Raw genomic sequence first — 19128 nt, forward strand, 5'->3', positions numbered from 1 at the left:
TGTCAGGAAGATTGTCCAAAATGGACTAATCTGCAACTTTCTTTCTCTAAGGCCAAAAAGAATAAATCTGATTTCTCTTCCATGTGAAAATCTTCAAATACTTGAAGACAGTTATCATGTTTCCCTCCTTCCCCTCCTGCCAAAGTCTTCTCTTCTCTGGGCTGAATATCCAAGTTCCTTCACCCATTCCTCACTGAGCATAAATTAAAAGCCCTTTACTTGGGATGATCATCAATTCATCAATAGCTTTCCCAAGAATGAAATTCAATGTTTAGTCTTCTTGTGATCTGACTAGGACAGATCTCATAGAAATACATGTATAGTGAATGTTGCTAATTGTATCTCTCAAGTATGTTATATCATGCTTAATTGTATTTGTCAAATCGTGCTCACAGCTTTCGGGAGTAAAACAAAACAACAACAACAACAACAAAAAACCAAATACAAACAGTAACAACACAACCTACTAGATCTGGAGTTAGAAAACTTGGATTTGGGTCATATTTCATTACTAAAGCTTTTGAACTGTTTTCCTTTGTTTTGTTTTTCTTCACTTCGATTTCCTCATCTTTAAACTGGGGATAAACACATTTAACTTGATTAACTTGATTTATTTCCTAGGGATGGAAGTTGTAGGGACTTCAACTTAAAAGTTTTTCAATGCCAAATCTGGTACTATATCTATTACAACTTATTCTCGTGTTAGATGAATCTTGTGCTTGAACACAATTTTTCTGCAGAGGCAGCTAGCTGGTGCAGAAGGTGGAAGTCTGGATCTGAAATCAGGAAGACCTGAGTTCAAATCCAGACTTAGATACTTCCTAGTTATGTGGCTTTAGAGAAGTTACTTAAATTTTGATTGCCTCAGTTTGTTCACACATAAAATGGGTCAAAGGGAGATATAATAGCACCAACTCTCAGAGCTGTTAGCACAGTGCCTGGTACATAGTAAATGCTTACTTCTGTTTTATAACTGCTTATTACCATCACATAGGAGGTTTCCTTCCTTGGAGCACAGAGATGCAGGCACTTACAGGTGCTAAGTTAGGATAACAGGATTTAATGCAACTCATTTGTGTATTATAAGGTTGAGCATTAGCCAATTCTCTTTTCTGGCTAAAGTTGGTATTAGCCAAAATCTACACTTTAGCCATGGCTTACACATCTGAAGCTGTCAGAAATGTGACTTACAAGTTTTCGATAGCTTCCTTAAAAGCCCATCGTGAATATCTATAAATGGCAAATTAAAGTTACAATAGCTATCATTACATTGACCTTGAATCTATCATGTCTGTCATTTATTAATTCATGCAGTAACTGAATAATTATTCAGTGAGCACCTATGGAGGGGACAGTTAGCTCAGTTCATTAGAGTATGGTGTTAATAGCACCAAGGTCAGAGGTTCATTTTCCAACTGGGCTAATCTCAATGAAGCAACTAGATAGCACAGTGGATAGTACTCTAGACTGGAGTCAGGAAGATCTGTATTTAAATCTGGCCTCTGATAATTACTAGCTGTGTGATCCTAGACAAATTAACCTGTTTGCCTTAGTTTCTTCATCATAAAATAAGAATTATAATAGCATCTACCTCTTAGAATTGTTGTGAGAACCAAATGAGAAATTAACATACTTAGTACAGTACTGATATGTAGATGCCACTATATAAATGCTTGTTTCTTCCCTCCCTCCTTTCCTTCCTTCCCTCCCTCCCTCCTTCTCTCTCTCCCTTCTTTCCTTCCCCCCTCCCTCCCTCCCTCTTTCCTTCCTTCCTTCCTTCCTTCCTTCCTTCCTTCCTTCCTTCCTTCCTTCCTTCCTTCCTTCCTTCCTTCCTTCCTATTGTATATGACATCCTATATTAGTACTTTGCAGGCTATAGAGATGAATATACATAAAATATCACTTCCAGGAGTTCATAGAGTAGTCAGGAATGAAACAAGTTCAAAAATAAATATAAAAACACAACATAGAAAGTGGCAAATATGAGCAAAGCAGAGATGAAGTTCTCTAGTACATGGAGGAGAGAGACAGAAAGGGCATGGGGAGAGGAAGGGAGGGAGAGTGGGAGGGGGAGAAAAAGAGAGAGAGAGAGTGAGAGACAGAGACAGAGAGGGAGAAGAGGAGGGGGAGAGAAGGAGATGAAAAGGAAGAGAGAGGGAGAGGGAGAAAGAAGGAAAGAGAAAGAGAGTTTGAAAGAGAGAGGGAGAGAAGGAGAGAGGGAGAAGGAGAAAGAGAGAACTTTTCCAGCTGATCTTGTTTCATTATTATTAATTATAATACATCTTTCTACAATTAATTGGTTACCTAGTTCCATCTACTCATCTATCTTTAATGAGGAAGAGGGAGTTATATTCCATCTACCCACTCAGTTAACAAATATTTGTCAAATATCTACTATGTAACTTCAAAATTTAACTAGATTCAATTGACCAATTGGATTTTTTTCAATTGGCTTGGTTAATTTGTTTCTGAACTATGTGTAAGTAAGTGTGTTTGTGCTGTTTTGTTTCTGTGAGCATATGTGTATTTATGTTGTAGGTGTGTCTGGTTCCATCTTTGTTTTAAATCCACAGCTACCTTCTCCCACTCTTTCTCAAAATCTAAAACACATGAAAACTTTCCATAATTAAACAGTGCTGGAGGGACCTAATGATGGAGAAGACAATTGGCACGAATCCCAGTTCAGACTAGAAAATGGGGACTCAGGATGGTAGCTCTCCTAGAGAATGACAGTCATTAAAATTAATGAGAATTTGCTACATTCCCTGCCTCTACCTTCTGTCATCCATACACCCTTAGGGTACTGGTTGGTCTCAGGTTCAGAGGAATTTGGGGAGCCCTATAGGACACTAAGCTAATACATTATGAATCATGTGATCCAATGTGCCTTAGGGAGTTTCATTCCTAGAAACACAAGGGTGTGTTCATTCTCTCTTGTGAGAGAGCCCTGGATGTTGAGAGGAGAGGAAAGAAGAGAGGAAAAGAAGGGAAGATTAGCCTATAGGGAAGCCCAAGGGAAATAGGGCAGAGTTAAAACTCTTTATCCCTTAGTGGAATTGTTGGTTTTTGCCCTTTCTTTTTCTTCAAAGAGAAACATAACATTAGGGAGGTAATGCCATGACATGCAAGTGAGTGGATTTAAGTGAGGGGGTCCCCTCCAGAACCATCTGAGTCCAGTGGCCAGATATAGATCAGCACTAGAGAGGGTCCTGGAGCATTGGGAGATCTTGGCCTTATAAAAGCTAAGATATTTAACAGGTTTCAGTTTGACTCAGATAACACCCAATCAGTCATTGTGACTAGGTAAGAAATGAGGCAGAGAATGGCCTCTTTTACTTAGTCAAAAAAAAAAAAAAATCAATCTGGGAGGGAAAGATCCTCCAGGTTTCTGAACAAAACAGAAACCTTACATTCACTCTAATCTCTGTGGGTCCTGGTTATTATCATTTTTATAAAATGAAGGGATGAGATTAGATCATTTCTAAAATTCCTTCAAACTCTAAGCCATATGACCGATGAACTCAGACAACCCTAATTGCAGCCCAAAGCTACTACTCCTTTCCATTCTGAGGATGAGGTTAAGGACATAAGTAAAAGGGTTAGTACTGCAAGGAGAAAAGGTCACTTCTTTCTCTGTCAGAAGAAGGGAAAGAGACAATTAGAGGGAAAGGAAAACAAACATTCTGAAGAGGAAATAAGGGGAATCCAGGAAACTTCCATCAATGAGCTTCATAAGAATTAGTAATAACTTCGCTTTATATACTTAAGTTTTCATCCATGTGCAAATCAGAACTCAATATCTTTTCTCCTAAACCTCTCTTTCTTCCTAACTTTCCTATTTCTGAATAGTATATTATCACTCTTCTGGTTCATCAGGTTCAAAACCTATGAGCATTGCCTCTTTCCTCTCACTCCCCTCCCCTCTAAATTAATCAGTTAAGCAACTAATCAGTTGTCAAGTCTTATCAATTCTGTCTTCACAGCATTTCTTAGATATATTCCCTTCTTTCCACTCACAAAGCTAACCTGCCTTTCTAAATTGAATTCCAAATTGAATCTTGCCTGAACTATTTCAATAGCCTCCTAATTGGCCTCCAATTAATTAGGAGAGATCGCATCTAACCTCTCCCCTCTTCAATCTAGATTATCCACAAACAAGTTTGATCTCCCTGAAGGACAGCTCTGATCATGTTAGTCTCCTTCTCAGGAAGCTTCAGTTGTTCCCTAGAAGTCTCTAAGAATCTCTAGAAAAAAATTACAAACCTTTGGGGGGAGCATTGTAAAGCCCCTCATGACCTGACTCCAGCCTGTCCCAAGTAGGAAACTTAAATGCAGAAGGTTTCATTAAGCTAGTCACAGTCACTCAGCTCATTTTACATCTACCTCCTCTTCACTCACCCTATGCTCCACTCAAATTGGTCTCCCTAATTTTTCTCCACATACAAAATTCTACTTGTACAAATTGTACACTATGCTCACCTCAAATAGGAAGCAACAAGATAATATAGACATAGGCAGAGAAGTAGAGTCTTAAGTCTTGGACATCCAATAAAAGATGGGAAAACAAAACAGATACCAGAGGGTCTTGGAGATAAGCATAGTCCAATGTCCAGGAGAGTCAATGAAGGCATAAAGGTATAACTATATAGTATAATAGACAAAGGACAACATGATATGTTTGAAAGTTTTTCTACTTCCAGAGTTCTAAACTTGATTTTATGTATTCACATATTTGTGTATTCATATATAAAGATATAAGAATAAAACTTCCCAATTATGAAACTTTGGACCAGTTACTCTTTCTGAACCTCAGTTTCCTCATATGTGAAATAAGGGAGTTTGAGTTTAGGTGATATTTAGAGATATCATGTAGTAAATAGAGCACTGGACTTTAAGTCAGGAAAATAGATATTATGAAAGATATCCCAAACTTGCCTCAGATATTTGCTGTGGAACTCTGAAATATTATTTAATTTTTGTCAATTTCAGGGTCTTCATTTGTAAAATGGGGGTAAAAATAGTACTTACCTCAAGAGTTATTGTGAGAATTAAACGAGATACTATATAGAAGGCATTTTGCAAACTTCAAAGTGCTATTAAGGTAATTATCACCATTACCATCATCCTGATCATCATTACTCAGAGCAGTGGTCTATCCATAGAAGTATGTGATTACACAAGATTGCCATAATATGGTACAGGATATTAAAATGATTTAATCTGCAGGTGTGATTATATAACATCTTTAACTTCTCAACTCCTTCTACCACCATCACTCCTCTCCCAAGTGACAGTTGACTAAGGAGAACCACAGAGAGGGATCTTGGAATTCCCAAAGTCACAAAATCTGGGTGTTGGGAAGGATCTTAGTGTTTCATAGGATGATGAGATTGCAGGGGATTAGTGCTAAAAACAGAACTTAGAAAAATCATCTTTCTAAACTTGATCATTGATGACATTGAGATCTAGACTTGCACAAGACCACCCCTTAGGAGAGCCAAGATTCAAACTCAGCCCTTCTGATTCTGCATCAGGGCTCTTTCCCTTCTTGCTGAAGCTGTCTCCTTTCCAGAATTGCCTTTTAGAGCACAGAAGCCTTCACCAGCTTTCACCTGAAGAGCCCTAGTTATCCCATGACCTGGCACAACCATTCCCCTTGGCTGCTTCATCTATTTCTGTGCTAAAATATGTCCATTCTTACACCTTTCAAGCACTTAAAGGAATGCTGTCCAAGAACTATGCACTTCATAGATTCACTACCAGGACTGGAAGACTTGAAAAGCACATCTGCATAATTAGAGACAACCCAAACTTCCAGGAGAAGTTTCCATTGCCTTTCAGGAATATTGTGGGACTTAGTGCCAATGGAAGACAATAGGGGCTTTTCAGAGAAAGTGGTGCTTATATTTAGCACACAGATGTTCGTGGAGCATCCTTGAAAGTGAATATTGTCAAGGAAAGATGTCTCTGAACTACAATAGGGAAGAATGGAACCCAGGTGGTCTGATGACTTGGGTGAGGGGGTGGAGCTGTAAAGAGCTAAGGAGGCCTGAAATAGGATAAAAATGACAGAAGGACTGAAAGGCTTTGCTGCCCCTATAATCCTCTTTCAAAAGGCTGAAAGCTCTTCCCATATCTTGCTCACTCATGGGGGTAAAGAACCCAGCCTACACTCCAGCTGTGATGAAGCTAATAAGATAAGAATGAGCCCTCCTGAGCTCAAAGTGCACGATCTCCCCAAAGTCTGGGGTATGGGGGGTTGCCATTCTCATTCCTCCATTCTTCCTAATCTCCCCTCTCCCCCATCCATTGGAAAGGGCATTTGCCAGCCCCTGCCCTTTCCAAAACAGAATTGAATTACAATAGGGTATGGCCAAAGCTTTTCCTCAGCAAAGGTGTGAGGATAAAAGATCAGATTAATCCCTAGGCAGGGAAGAGTGACTTGGGAGGAATATTAGAAAGGGAGAGGTCAGATCTTTATAGGAGCAATAAGAAATTAAAAATCTGGGCTGGGTGAGTAACAGGAGCTTTGTGTAAAACTGAAATCCAAGGGGCTAAGAAGAGGGATCTTGGAATTCCCAAAGTCACAAAATCTGGGTGTTGGGAAGGATCTTAGCGTTTCCTTGCTCCATCAAGATTCAGACTAATAAATCAGTATTGTATCAGGATCTAAGCTGCAGAGATCTCATCATTCCTTTAGCTCAACCTATCTCCTCAATCTGCCTCAGTTTCTGTTAACAACTTCACCTATAATCTTCCCTGTTGTATCATAGATCTGTCTCCTCTTTGCAAAATCCCTGTTCAGCCAGCCAGCCAACAAGCATTTTGTAAGTGCTTACTATAGGCTAGACAATATCCTAAGCACAGAGGATGCAAGGCAAAAATAAGGTCTTTGTCTTCAAGGTCCTCATGCTCTAATGGAAAGACAGCACCTAAATAACTAGGTAACTATATATATATATATATATATATATATATATATATATATATAGCATACTGTGGCTTGAGGGCCAAATCCACAACTTTGTAAATGGCCCAGTGAACTAACAATGTTTATATATACACATACATCATATATATATATATGTGTGTGTGTGTATTTATTCATATATATACATATATATGTGCACTTGTATTTTTTGTAAATATAATATTAACCATTTCTAACTTGTGGGCCACATAAAAACAGTGACAGGTTGGATTTGGTCCTTGAGTCATAGTTTAGCAATTTCTGGCAATCACTAACTTCCCTAAGAAGATCTTAGGTGAACATCCATCGTACTTCCTTCCTGGAAGGAAGGCTGATACATTTAGAATACAGACTACTAGAGTTAAAAGAGATTTTACATAGAATATTAGAATTAGAACAACTGATGCAGGGTGAAGAACAGAATGGCAGAGCTGGAAAGCACCTTAGAACATCTGTCAGAGCTGGGAAGGAACCTAGAATGTTGACATTCAAAACTGAAAGGGACTTTTAAGATTATCTACCTGGTACCTACTTTCAGTCCCTTATAAATTGAGTATTCTCCTTCCCATTTTGAATTTCCTCTGCCAAGACGAAGAAAGAAATTTTAATTTTAATTATTTGATATCCCATTATAATGGTCAACTCATCAATTCACTAAAAATAGAACTGTTATACTAGTTCAAGAAAACATACTCACAGTTCACTTTTCACAACCCAAGGTCCAGACCAAACTACCTAGTTATCTGGAGGCACCAAAAAAAACTGAAATTTCAGCCTGGTTCCAGCACAGTATTACTCTAGAGAATCCAGACATCATGAGTTACTCTATGGATGATCACAAAAGATGCTCCTTCTTGATCTTCAGGTCATTATGGCTGCTCACCACAGGAATGTGGAGAGATTAGACTTCTGTTCCTCTGCTACTCCTGTGGAGTCTCTGAAGACTGGGAAGAGTATTCCCATATCAAGTCTCAAGCCAAACAGACAGCCACAAGAATGATGAAACCTCCAAGAGCTACATCTGTACCCAAAATTCAACTTTGGCAAGGGTGGGAGAAGAAATCTCAGTGTCCATAAATCTCTAGCAAGGCAGGGAATTCCATTTCACTTTTCTTTCTTCCCCCAACTCTCTCCTCCTTTTTTTCTGGTGTTGCCTGTGTTCCTGACTACTCCAATTTTATCCTAAACAATGTATATATTTTATTTGTATGTATTGATTTGCATATTATTTCCTCCATTACTCTGTGAGCTCCTGGAAAACAGGGACTATTTTGTGGCTTTTTTTTTCTTTGCATTCCCAGCTCTTAACACAGGACTTAGCACATAGTAGATGTTTAATAAATGTCTGTCATATTTTAAAATCATTTTGGATCTTTTGTTGTTTTGTATTTTTATTTTTACATTATATTCCTTTATATATACATATATATATATACACACACATACATGCGTGTGCATAAGTTTGTGTGTCTGTATACACACAGACATACATTCCTCGCTTCTAATGAACATTCCCTTGCGATTAAGAAAAAAATAGTTTTGCAATACCAAATGATACCACATTTGGCAACATATTCAGGATTTTACCTCTTAGTCCTTAATCTCTTAAACAAAAAAAGGGTGGAACATTTCCTTATTTCTTCTCCAGGGCCAGGATCAATTATAATTACAAAATATTGAGCTTTCACTTTACATTTTTAATCTAAGGTAGCAGTCATTGTGACCAAAATTAAAGGTTGTTGGGTATATAATTTTCTTGATTCTTCTTACTTCAACCTGTACCAGTTCATTTTTAAACCATTACTTTTAAAACTATTACTTCAGATACATCCCTCTATAGCAAATCCTTATTTGCTTCCTTCAAACCAGGCTTTTTTTGATCTCAAAGTCTTATGGAAATGTGGTAAAATAAACAAGCTCTTCCTGTCTGAAGCTTAGCATGGTACCTGCACTTAATGTGTAGGCATTAATAGTGGGCACGTAATAAATGTTTGTTCTCCTTTCCTTCTTTAGGCTAGATATCCCACTCTTGAGCAACTCTAGTTAGGAACTTTTCTTTACACCAAGCTTACATTCCCTCTTTGTAGTTTCCACCCATTTCTTCCAATTCTATGCTGATTCTAAGAAGCAGGAACACAAAACTTCTGTGTAGGAAAACTATACCAGTAATTTCTCCATTCAATATTCAATAAGCTTGCTGTGGGTCTAACTCTGACCTTAACTTCATGTTCCCAACACTGACTTCTTGCCTCTACTTTACATACCTTTCATTAATTGTTTCATGTTCCAGCAACAAGATTGTGTGGTGATCAACTATGATAGATTTGGCTCTTCTCAGCAATTCAATGATCCAAGGCAATTCCAATAAACTTAGCATAGAAAATACCATCCTCATCCAGAGAGAGAACTATGGAGACTGAATGCAGATAAAGCATATTATTTTCACCTTTTTTTTTCTTGTGGTTTTCCACTTTAGTTGATTTTTTTTCTCTCAATATGACTCATATGGAAATATGTAAAAAATGAATATACATATATAACCTAAAAAGTTAAATTTAAAAATTTAAATAATAGTTTTGTGCTTCCAAGTAGGTGTCCCTAAATGGGTTCCTTGTTCAGTTTCCTACTTTCCCCGGAACTGTCCAGCCCTGTTCTACTCAACACTGCCCAGGATCAAAATCCTCTCCTTTAATTCTTCACTGCTTGTTCCTGGACCTCCTTCATGCCAACTGCCCATCTACTGTGTGCAGCTAGGACCTCTCACAATCATGCATCCTACTCCAAGGGTCCCCACAGTCTTTGGGTTCAAACTGGTTCTTTCATCCTCCCTTCCCACCAGCTTTATCTTGCCATTGACAAGACTGGGTAATTGCCATTTCTTTTTCTTACAATTGTCTCCAGGACCACACACCAGTCTCCAAGGAATCTTACCTGGTAACCACCCAGAAGGGTAACTCAGAAGGCAAAGTGTGCCTTGCAATCAGTCAGAGACAGAGGCAGGCTGTCTAAGGAGCCAAACACCCTGCCTGACCTTAGAGAGGAAGAGCTCTGGTTCTCATAGGTCAGAACAGGAAATTCAGTCACCTCTTTGAAACAGACCTCTCTGTCCCAAATAGCCACTTCTCAAAACCTTCCCACGCTACTATATTATAGAAGCCAGACAGCCCCAGTGCAGGATACCAAGCCTTTGGTTCTTGGATCCCCACTAACTTTAGCATGCCTCATAGAGTCAGCCTTTTTTGAGGCAGGGGCTAGGATGTCATTTCCTCTTTGGGGGAGTTCCTGGCTATCCTCTCTGTTAGAGCTTTTGTTGACAAAGGACTAGATGTTCTGGGAGCTCTGAATGCTTCATTGCTGCCATTTGAATAGAGTGTCTCAACTCACTTAACCTACTTCCACACCACGTGGTGAAATCAATCCAGGAGATGAGCTCAAAAGCTATTCCTGCTCAGTGACATCACCAAGTTGGAGGGGGGAGACATACACCAAGTGACTGCCAATCACAACAGGAAGAAGGACACACCACACACACACACACACACACACACACACATACACACACACTCTTAGAACAAACCCTGATATGTTCTTTTGCTCCTATTTCAAAACTCAAAGAGGTTTTATTAGTTTTTAGAGCTGAAAAAGATCTTTGAGTTTCAATCCTCTCATTTTACAGATGAGGAAGACCCAGAAATGATCATTTGATCATTTATTCAGTAGTCATTTGTTTGGCACCTACTATATGCCAGGCAGTGTGCTAGATTCTAGAGATTCAAAGACCAAAACTAAACTAACCCTGCTCTCTAAGAGCTTACATTCCACAATGGAGAAATAACATGCACACTGAGAAATGCTGAAAATGTGAATTTAAGAACACATGTCACACAATGCCTTCTCTACTTGAATGGCAGCTCCACCTCCTCCTTATGGATGATCTGGTCTTTGCCCATGGGTCTCTCAGTTTTGGTAGGTGAGATCTTACCTTGTGAAGTTCATAAATCTGTTTCTCCCTCTACCCGACCTTTAATACCCACTTCTGCTCCTTATCCTCCAAATCCCTTCCTCAACTCTGTTAAAATTTAAGCTCCCTAACTGTGTGACCCTGGGCAAGTCACTGGATCCCAATTGCCTCAGCAAAAATAAAGTAAAATAAAATAAAATTTAAGCTCCTGGAGGGTAGGAATTATCTTGTTTGCCTTCAGTTTAGTATAGTTCGTGGCAAATAGTACTTAATGTTTTATCATGCTATCACTCATCTGTTTATTAGGAAGGAATGACCTAAAGATGAGAAACAACTTATAGGTAATAAGTAGCATCAGGATTTGAACTTGATTTTCTTCCCCTTATTCATATCTCCAGCCTCTCTAAACCTAGAGTGGGAAGAGCCTGAGATATCATTCAGGCCAGCACCTACCTGAAGCATAAGCCCTAGTATCCTCAGCAAGGGGTTCCCCCATATTTCCCTGAAGTCCTCCAGGAACAGGGATCCCACTGTCCATAAGTAACCCTTTCCAGTTCATGTTTCACACACAGAATGGGGTCTGGATAGGAGTAGAAGCTATCACCGTAATTAGGAAGGCAGAGAAGTTGTGTATATAGCTATTGCTGCTAATAGCCCTTATGGGGGACCAGACACTCTCCTAGTTTGACCATTCCTGTAGTCAGCAGGCAAAAACATGGAGCACCCAAGACTCTAAGCTGAGTTTGGATTGGCATGTTATACTGCAGGAACTGATTAGTGTTTTTTGGAAGACAAGGGAAAAGCTAAATGAGCCCTTTTCATGGAAGAGCAGTGAGACCTGGGAAATCTGAATGCTTGGGTATGTCTGTTTTTTTGTTTCCCAGTTTTGTGTGTCCCTGGGAAAGACTTTGTGCATAGAGTTTCAATTCTTGACAAATGGACATGAAACGCTAAAGGAATGAATCAAAGCACATTACCAACTGACTCTATCCTGCCTTTCCAGGCTGTTTACACATTATTCCCTCTCACATACTTTAAGCTCCAACCAAACTGGCTTACTTTCCATTTTCTGTACATGGTTCTCCATCTGCCACCTTGGTGTCTTTGTACAGACTCTCTTTCATCTCTAAGCTAGATATCCTCCTCTTCTATTCTCTTATGATCCTCATTTCCCTTTAAAGCTCAGCTTCAACACTATCTACATGATATATTTACTATTTACTCCCAATTGACACATAGTCAGAAATTTCTGAGCCCTCTTCACTTTTTCTCAAATTGTGAGAACCTGCATTGGAAACTCACTGCTGGAGTAAACCCAGGAGAGGTGGGGAAAGCCCAGATTACAAACACATAGACAAAGGGTCAGCATCTCTGTGTCATCAGGGATGACTGAGATCATAATGGGGCATCTACTTCAGTGCTGAATCTAAGTGACACAGTGAATAAAACACCGAATTTAGAGTTAGAAAAAGCTGAGTTCAAATCCAGTCACACATTTACTAGCTGTGTGAACCTAGGCAACTCAGTTTCTGAATGCCTCAGTTTCCTCATTATAAAATGGATGTAATAGTAGTACCTAGCTCTCAGGGATCTTGTGAGGCTCATATGAAATGATATTTATAAAGTTCTTTGTACAATATAAATTCTACCACCGTCATTATTGGAATAGGACATTTAATATTCCCTTAGAGTAATGTGTCTGTCTGTGAACAGCTCATTGCCTTCTATGGGCAAGAAAAGTTACCAGAAGTAATCTTACTATGTATGCTTTCCTGAACTCAGTGTATTGGAAGCCACATCAAAAGCCTCAAAACTGGTGAGGAATTCACCTTCAAACACACACACACACACACACACACACACACACACACACACACACATTCCTTCAAAGATAAGAGGGCAATGGACAATGTGCCAGGAGGTCAAAATTCTAATTCTAATTCCCCTTAATCATAAAATGTTGGTAATGGAAGGTAGGCACCTTGGAGAGCAGCAATCCTAAACCCCTCACTTTAAATGTGAGGAAATTGAGGCTCTAAAAGTTTGAGGGATTTGCAGATTCAAAAGATGGGGGATGGGAAGGAACTCAACACAAGTATATGTAGGTGAGTCTGTTATTCTTATTTTCATAGAATTAATATGAGGATCAATTCATCAACCAATAAACAATAATTTGCTAAATAATTATTAGATGTTACATAATGTGATGGACATTAGACATTTGAATACAAAATTGAAATAGTTGTCTTCAGAAGGCTTACATTCTACAACATACTGACAGATGATGAATACAAAATGTATACAAAATAAAATACCTAGGATTGGGTTTGAGGTTGAGTGGGACATATAACTGTGGGAATCAGGAAAGGCTTTTTGAAGGGATTAGTACTTAAGATGAACCTTGATGTATGCTCCAGGTTCCAAGAGATAGTGGTAGAGAAGAGGATCATTTCAGTTTTGAGAGCCAGCCTATACAAAGGCACGGAGGAGGAAGACAGGAGGTCATATGAAAGGAACAGCAAGTAGGAATAAAAGAAGATATTGTACATGGTAAAGCATTATGGAATACATGATACTGTACAAATGTAGAACTGTAATAAAGGAGGAAGAGTTCTGGCCTTGGGATCAGAAGCCTTGGATTCAAATCCCCATCTCTGCTATTTACCTGTGTGATCTTGAGCAAGCAAGTCACTTTAAGTTTTCTGGGTCTCAAATTCCTCATTAATGTAGATAGCTTCTATAACTCCTTATAGATCTAAATCTACATTCCTATTTAATTTTAATGCTATCTCCAAATAATGGGAATTTCTATCTTTCTATTTTGCATAAATTGGTTTTTAAAAGAATATATTATACTTAACATGGTAATATAAATATTACCCTAATTGTCTCTTTCCTCTTCTCATCTTCTTTTCTGTTCTAAGTAGTTTCTTCATATTTTATTTAACACTCTTTTCTTTTACATACCTTGAAGATCAGTCCTTCAACATTCTTGAAATTGTCACTTCTAGCACAAAGTTCTGATGAATTTATTTGTTCTAACATAGCTGTTCTTCCTGTCTCTTCTTTCAGGCTATTTCTACTTCTTTTACAGCACACTGAGTACTATGACGTTAAAGCTCAAATTAGATGACTCCACCATCACTGATGGAGAAAATAATTTGCTGTAGAAATTTTGACAGACACTGACTGTTGTACATTGTTAATGCTCTATAAATGTCCATTTAATGAATGATTCTATTCACTTCAGATTTTTTTTTACATTTTTCATTTGTTTGTTGTCTTCTTTCCAGTTTTGTTCTTAGAATGATCTAAATTGAGTCTCTCAAACTTTCTGTAAGCAAAGTTTTACTATCTCCACCTTTTGATTTTATGAGGAGATGTAACTCATAATGTTCTCTCATTCTCCTCTATAAGATTTGGGAGATAAACTAATATATTAATACAGGATAACAGAATAGTGAAATTGGAAGGGACTTCTGTGACCACCTAATCCAATGCTTAGCAAAGGATCATCCTGATATTGTTTGATAACCCTCCACTGAGATAGAACCCATGACCTCCTGAAATAACCCATTCTGTTTTTCTTTCTTTCTTTCTTTTCCTGAGGCACTTGAGGTTAAATGACTTGCCCAGGGTCATACAGCTAGGAAGTGTTAAGTGTCTGAGACCAGATTTAAACTCAGGTCCTCAGGTCTCCAGGGCTGGTGCTCTAGCCACTGTGCCACCTAGCTGCCCCAGCCATTCTGCTTTTCTTTAATTCAAATGGTTAGGATTTTTTTTTCTGAAATGGAATCTAAATTTGCTTCTTTGAAATTTTTACACATTACTCTGGGCTTTGTCTTTTAAGAATAAGTATAACATTTTTTACTCCTTGCAAATGAACTTTTCAAATATCAATTATGTGATGCTAAGCAAGATGCTTAATTTCTCCCAGTCTCAGTTTCTTCATGTCTAATATGAAGATAATGATGATGATATTTCATAGTGTTATGAAGACTAAATGGCAATGTTTACAAATCTTAAAAGGCTATGTTAATTTATTATTGTAGCTATTATTCATTATTATGGTGATTGATATGTAAGTAACAGCAGAGAGCAGAGCAAGCTTATTTCTCCTTGAGACCCAAAGTCTAAAGAGAAGGACAACCCAATATAGAGAGTTTGGCCAGGAAATAGTCTCTTCCAGAGAGAGAGTCACATTCGTATTAGCATAAGAAAATTAAAAAGTTATGAAGGCATCTAGGATTAGGGGAATTTATTAAAAATAAGGAAAAATGATGTTGGTGGTGGTGACAAGAGGTACCATATTCCCCCTAGGCTGAATATACCCATTTTCTTAAATGGATACTCATAATGTATGAACAGATGACCCATATCTGTTATATTCTCCTGGAACTTTTCTAATTTATCAATATCATTCATAACTGGGATACCCAGGACCGAACACAATTTTTCAGATGTGGTCTGAACCATGTGTTCAATTGTACTATTACTGTCTCTTTATTTCTATACTCTGTTGCTCAGTACAACTTATTCTAATTAAGCTATTGTTGTTGTTTGATTTCTATAACAATGCTATTGTTTCATAACTATTGAATTATATTCTATATTCTATTAATTATTCTATATACTATTGAATTTCCAGTCTGCTAAAAAAAAAACCAAAACTCTGAGATCATTTTTTTTTCCTAATCATGATTGTCGTCTATGGTACTCATGAATTCACATTTTTGAATCTGCATATACAACTTTACATTTATGCCTATTCAATTTCATCTTTTTAGATCTAGCCCAATGTTCTAGCCTCTTAATTTTTTTGGATTCTGGTTCTGTCATCTAATGTGTTAGCTATTCCTCTTAGCACTGTAGTTAATGTCCTTGGCAAAGATATAAAAGTATTGGCTTTCTAAAGTGATTATTATAGTCTATTGGCCTCAGGATGATTACATTATATTGTTTAATCTTAGGAAATAGAAATAACCTGTTGCATTGTCTGTTCTTTTATCTATTTCTCTTTCTATGGAATCAATAAGTGTTTAAATAGTTCAGGTTGGAGTTATTGTAATTGTCTGTTATATATTCTCAATTCTACTCTTCTAATTTGTTGGCACTTTTTAACTTTGCTATAACATGTCAATGGTCCAATTACAAATAGACAGTTCAGAAATGGCTAGCACACTGATAACTGGTCACTTTCTATTTATTAAGAAACAGTTTTTTGTTTTTTTTTTTGCAATGAGATACAGTGCTCACTATATACAGTATTACCTGATTTTCTTAAAGAAATTATTTTTAACTTAGGAAAGGGAACATTATAATCACTGTTGCGGGGGAGACTAAGCCTGATTATTTGAGTTTTAGAGTTCTGAGCTGCAATAGAGCTAAAATCAATCTTGTGACTATATTAAGTCCAGCACCAATATGGCACCCAATAGTAATTGGAACAGAAGCTTGCTATTGGGACTGAGCTCAGAAGTAGTTATAGTACTTCCAGTCTGGGTGGGATAGGAAGACCCAATCTTGGAAGGGAGAAAGAAGGGAAGGAAGGAAGGAAAAAAGAAAGGAAAGAAGGAAGGAGTGAAGGAAAAAAAGAAGGAAGGAAAGAAAGGAGAGAGGGAGGGAAGGAAAGAAGGAAGAAAAGAAAAAAGAAACAGAGAGGGGGAGGGAAGAGGAGGGAGAAAGAAAAAAGAAAGACAGAAGAGAAGAGGGGAGAGGAAAGGAAAAGAAAAGAATAGAAAGGAGAAGAAAAGAAAGGAGAAGAAAAAAGAAGAGATAAGAAGAAAGGGAAAAGGAAAGGAGAAAAAGGAAAAGAAACGAAAGGATTCATAAAATGAGGATGTGGGACTTCCGTATTCTGAAATCCTTTCATTTCTAAATCCTAAAGTATTTTGACCATGGTGGCATCTACCCTGATACTAAAGTCCCTGCTACTGGGGAGATTTAGAAAGTGGTAGATCACTAAACCCTAAGTCTTATTGTCCTATGCCCATTACATTATGCCCTATGCTCATCTTTGTATTAAAGTTATCAAGTTTGAAATTATATGTTGATATAATTTGAGGAGCCTAGTTGATTTCTTAACTTCTTAGCTTTAGTTTCTTCATTTGTAAAACTTGGATAATAATACTTGCAGTACCCCTGCACAAGGTTGTTGGGAAAATATGTGAAGCATATTGCACACTTTTAAGTGCTATATATAACACTCAGCATACCTTAAAGAGCTATGTAAATGTCAGTTATGACATTGTTAGTCAAAGATGCAGTTTGATATAGACAAGGCCTTGGCAATTCAATTGAGCTAATGTCTCACTTAATATTCATTTAATGAATGAATATACTTCGAGTTCCTAGAGTATCAGACTCTCACTCCTTTAAGCTCAATTTCATAATTTGGCTACAGGCATAAATACTAGACCTACAGCTCCTACATTACTAGACCAAAAAAGGAAGGAGCTCCTCTCTCATGGAAATCCTATTAGTTGTTGTCATTGCTGTTGTTGTCCTTTGTTCTGAAAGATGACCATGACATCAGAGAGATGATGCCATGACAATGTTAGTGAAGTGGATTTCAATAAGGAAGGGCTTTACTTTCCCCTCTAGAGCCATGTGGGTCCAGTGACCAGATATAAATCAGGGGCACCTGGAGATGGTCCTGGATGCAGTGGAAGACCTTGGCCTTTTTAAGCTAAGGTCTTCAAGAGGTGTCAGTTTAAATGAAAAAATTAAAAAAAGTCTTTAGAAGCCATTTAGTTCTACTTCTTTCGATTTATAAATGAGAAAAATAACCCTAAGAAATTTAAGTAATTAGCAAAACATCATAAAGGTATTAAGTATCATAGGTGGGATTTGATCCCAGGTTCTCTGATTCCAGTGCCCCAGGTGTTCCACTGCATGGATTTCAACTACAACATCATATCCATATATTATGTCTTTAGAGGTTATCCTATCTGCTCCATACTATTTGTTACTTAAAGCTAAAGACTCTTTGTATTTATTCCCTACTGGATAGAGAATTCAGCTACATAGTCTAAAGTTGGAACCTAAGAAAATCAATCACAGAAAGCTCTATTTTTATAAGGTTTTATGGACTTCAATTTTTCTATCACTTCTGTGTGGCATTTAAGAGGCTAAAGTAAAGGGTTCTTTCTTCATGCCATACATGGCATGCGAAAACATGCCATATTTATTTACAAGCTGAAGTGCACCCAAAAGAGGGCATCCAGGATAGTAGGAAGGGTATTGGAAGTCACAGCATACAAAAATGTTTTGAGAGAGCTGAGAATATTTAACTTAGAAAAGTGAAGACTTTTTGAAGACATGATAGTTGTTTTCAAACATCCTCCTTCTCATTTCCCACTTTTCACTCCCCTCTTTCCTCTACTTCCAATTTTCTACCACCATATCTCAATTATAGGCTCACCCTGAAAATTTCTTTTGCAACTGGGACTTATTCACTCTGGAATATCCACATTTCCATGTGGCTTTCTCACCCAGGAATATCCCTCCACATGTTGGAGATTTCCTTCTGAGATGTCCATTTTGTAGAAGAACTCAGGCCAGCCAGACTTCATTCTTCCCTGGCTGTTTCTACTTTTCTCGAATTTGATACCATGCTCCCACATAAGAACCTTCTCTTCCCAGCCCTCTCCCAAGCCATTAGATTTGTCAATTTAAAGATCCAGAGACATCCAATTTCGATTGAGATTTAAGGCCAGAAGTCATATTGCAGTAGGCTTAAGACCTACCCTGCCTTTTCATGACTATATATCATTGTGGATTATGTTTGTGACTGTATCAAGTGTCAATATGCTATATTTTTAAATGAATGGATCACCATCTTTGGTTTGTATTTCCTTGTTTCCCTTATTTGGGGAAGAGAAACTAGGCAGCTAGAACTGAGTGTAGATGTGAATGGAATACCCAATATATAAGTAAGAGCCCTGCTGATTGGCAGAGAAAGCCAAGTATTACAAAACAAGTAAACTAGCTCGATTTCAGAGACTTGTTAAAAGTAAGCCTAGTATTAGATAATTGGTGAGTGAGTCAGTCCAAAGTGGGAGTGATATGAGGAGAAAGCTATATTTCTTTAGAGGAGGTTGTGAAAGCAGAGAAGAGGCTGGCTAACTTTTAGTCTGAAATCAAATCAAAAAAATTAGGCTCGAGCCAGGCCAAAATGTGAACCTCTAATTACTTA

Source organism: Sarcophilus harrisii, chromosome 1 (assembly GCF_902635505.1).
Source record: "Sarcophilus harrisii chromosome 1, mSarHar1.11, whole genome shotgun sequence".
NCBI lineage: Eukaryota > Metazoa > Chordata > Mammalia > Dasyuromorphia > Dasyuridae > Sarcophilus > Sarcophilus harrisii.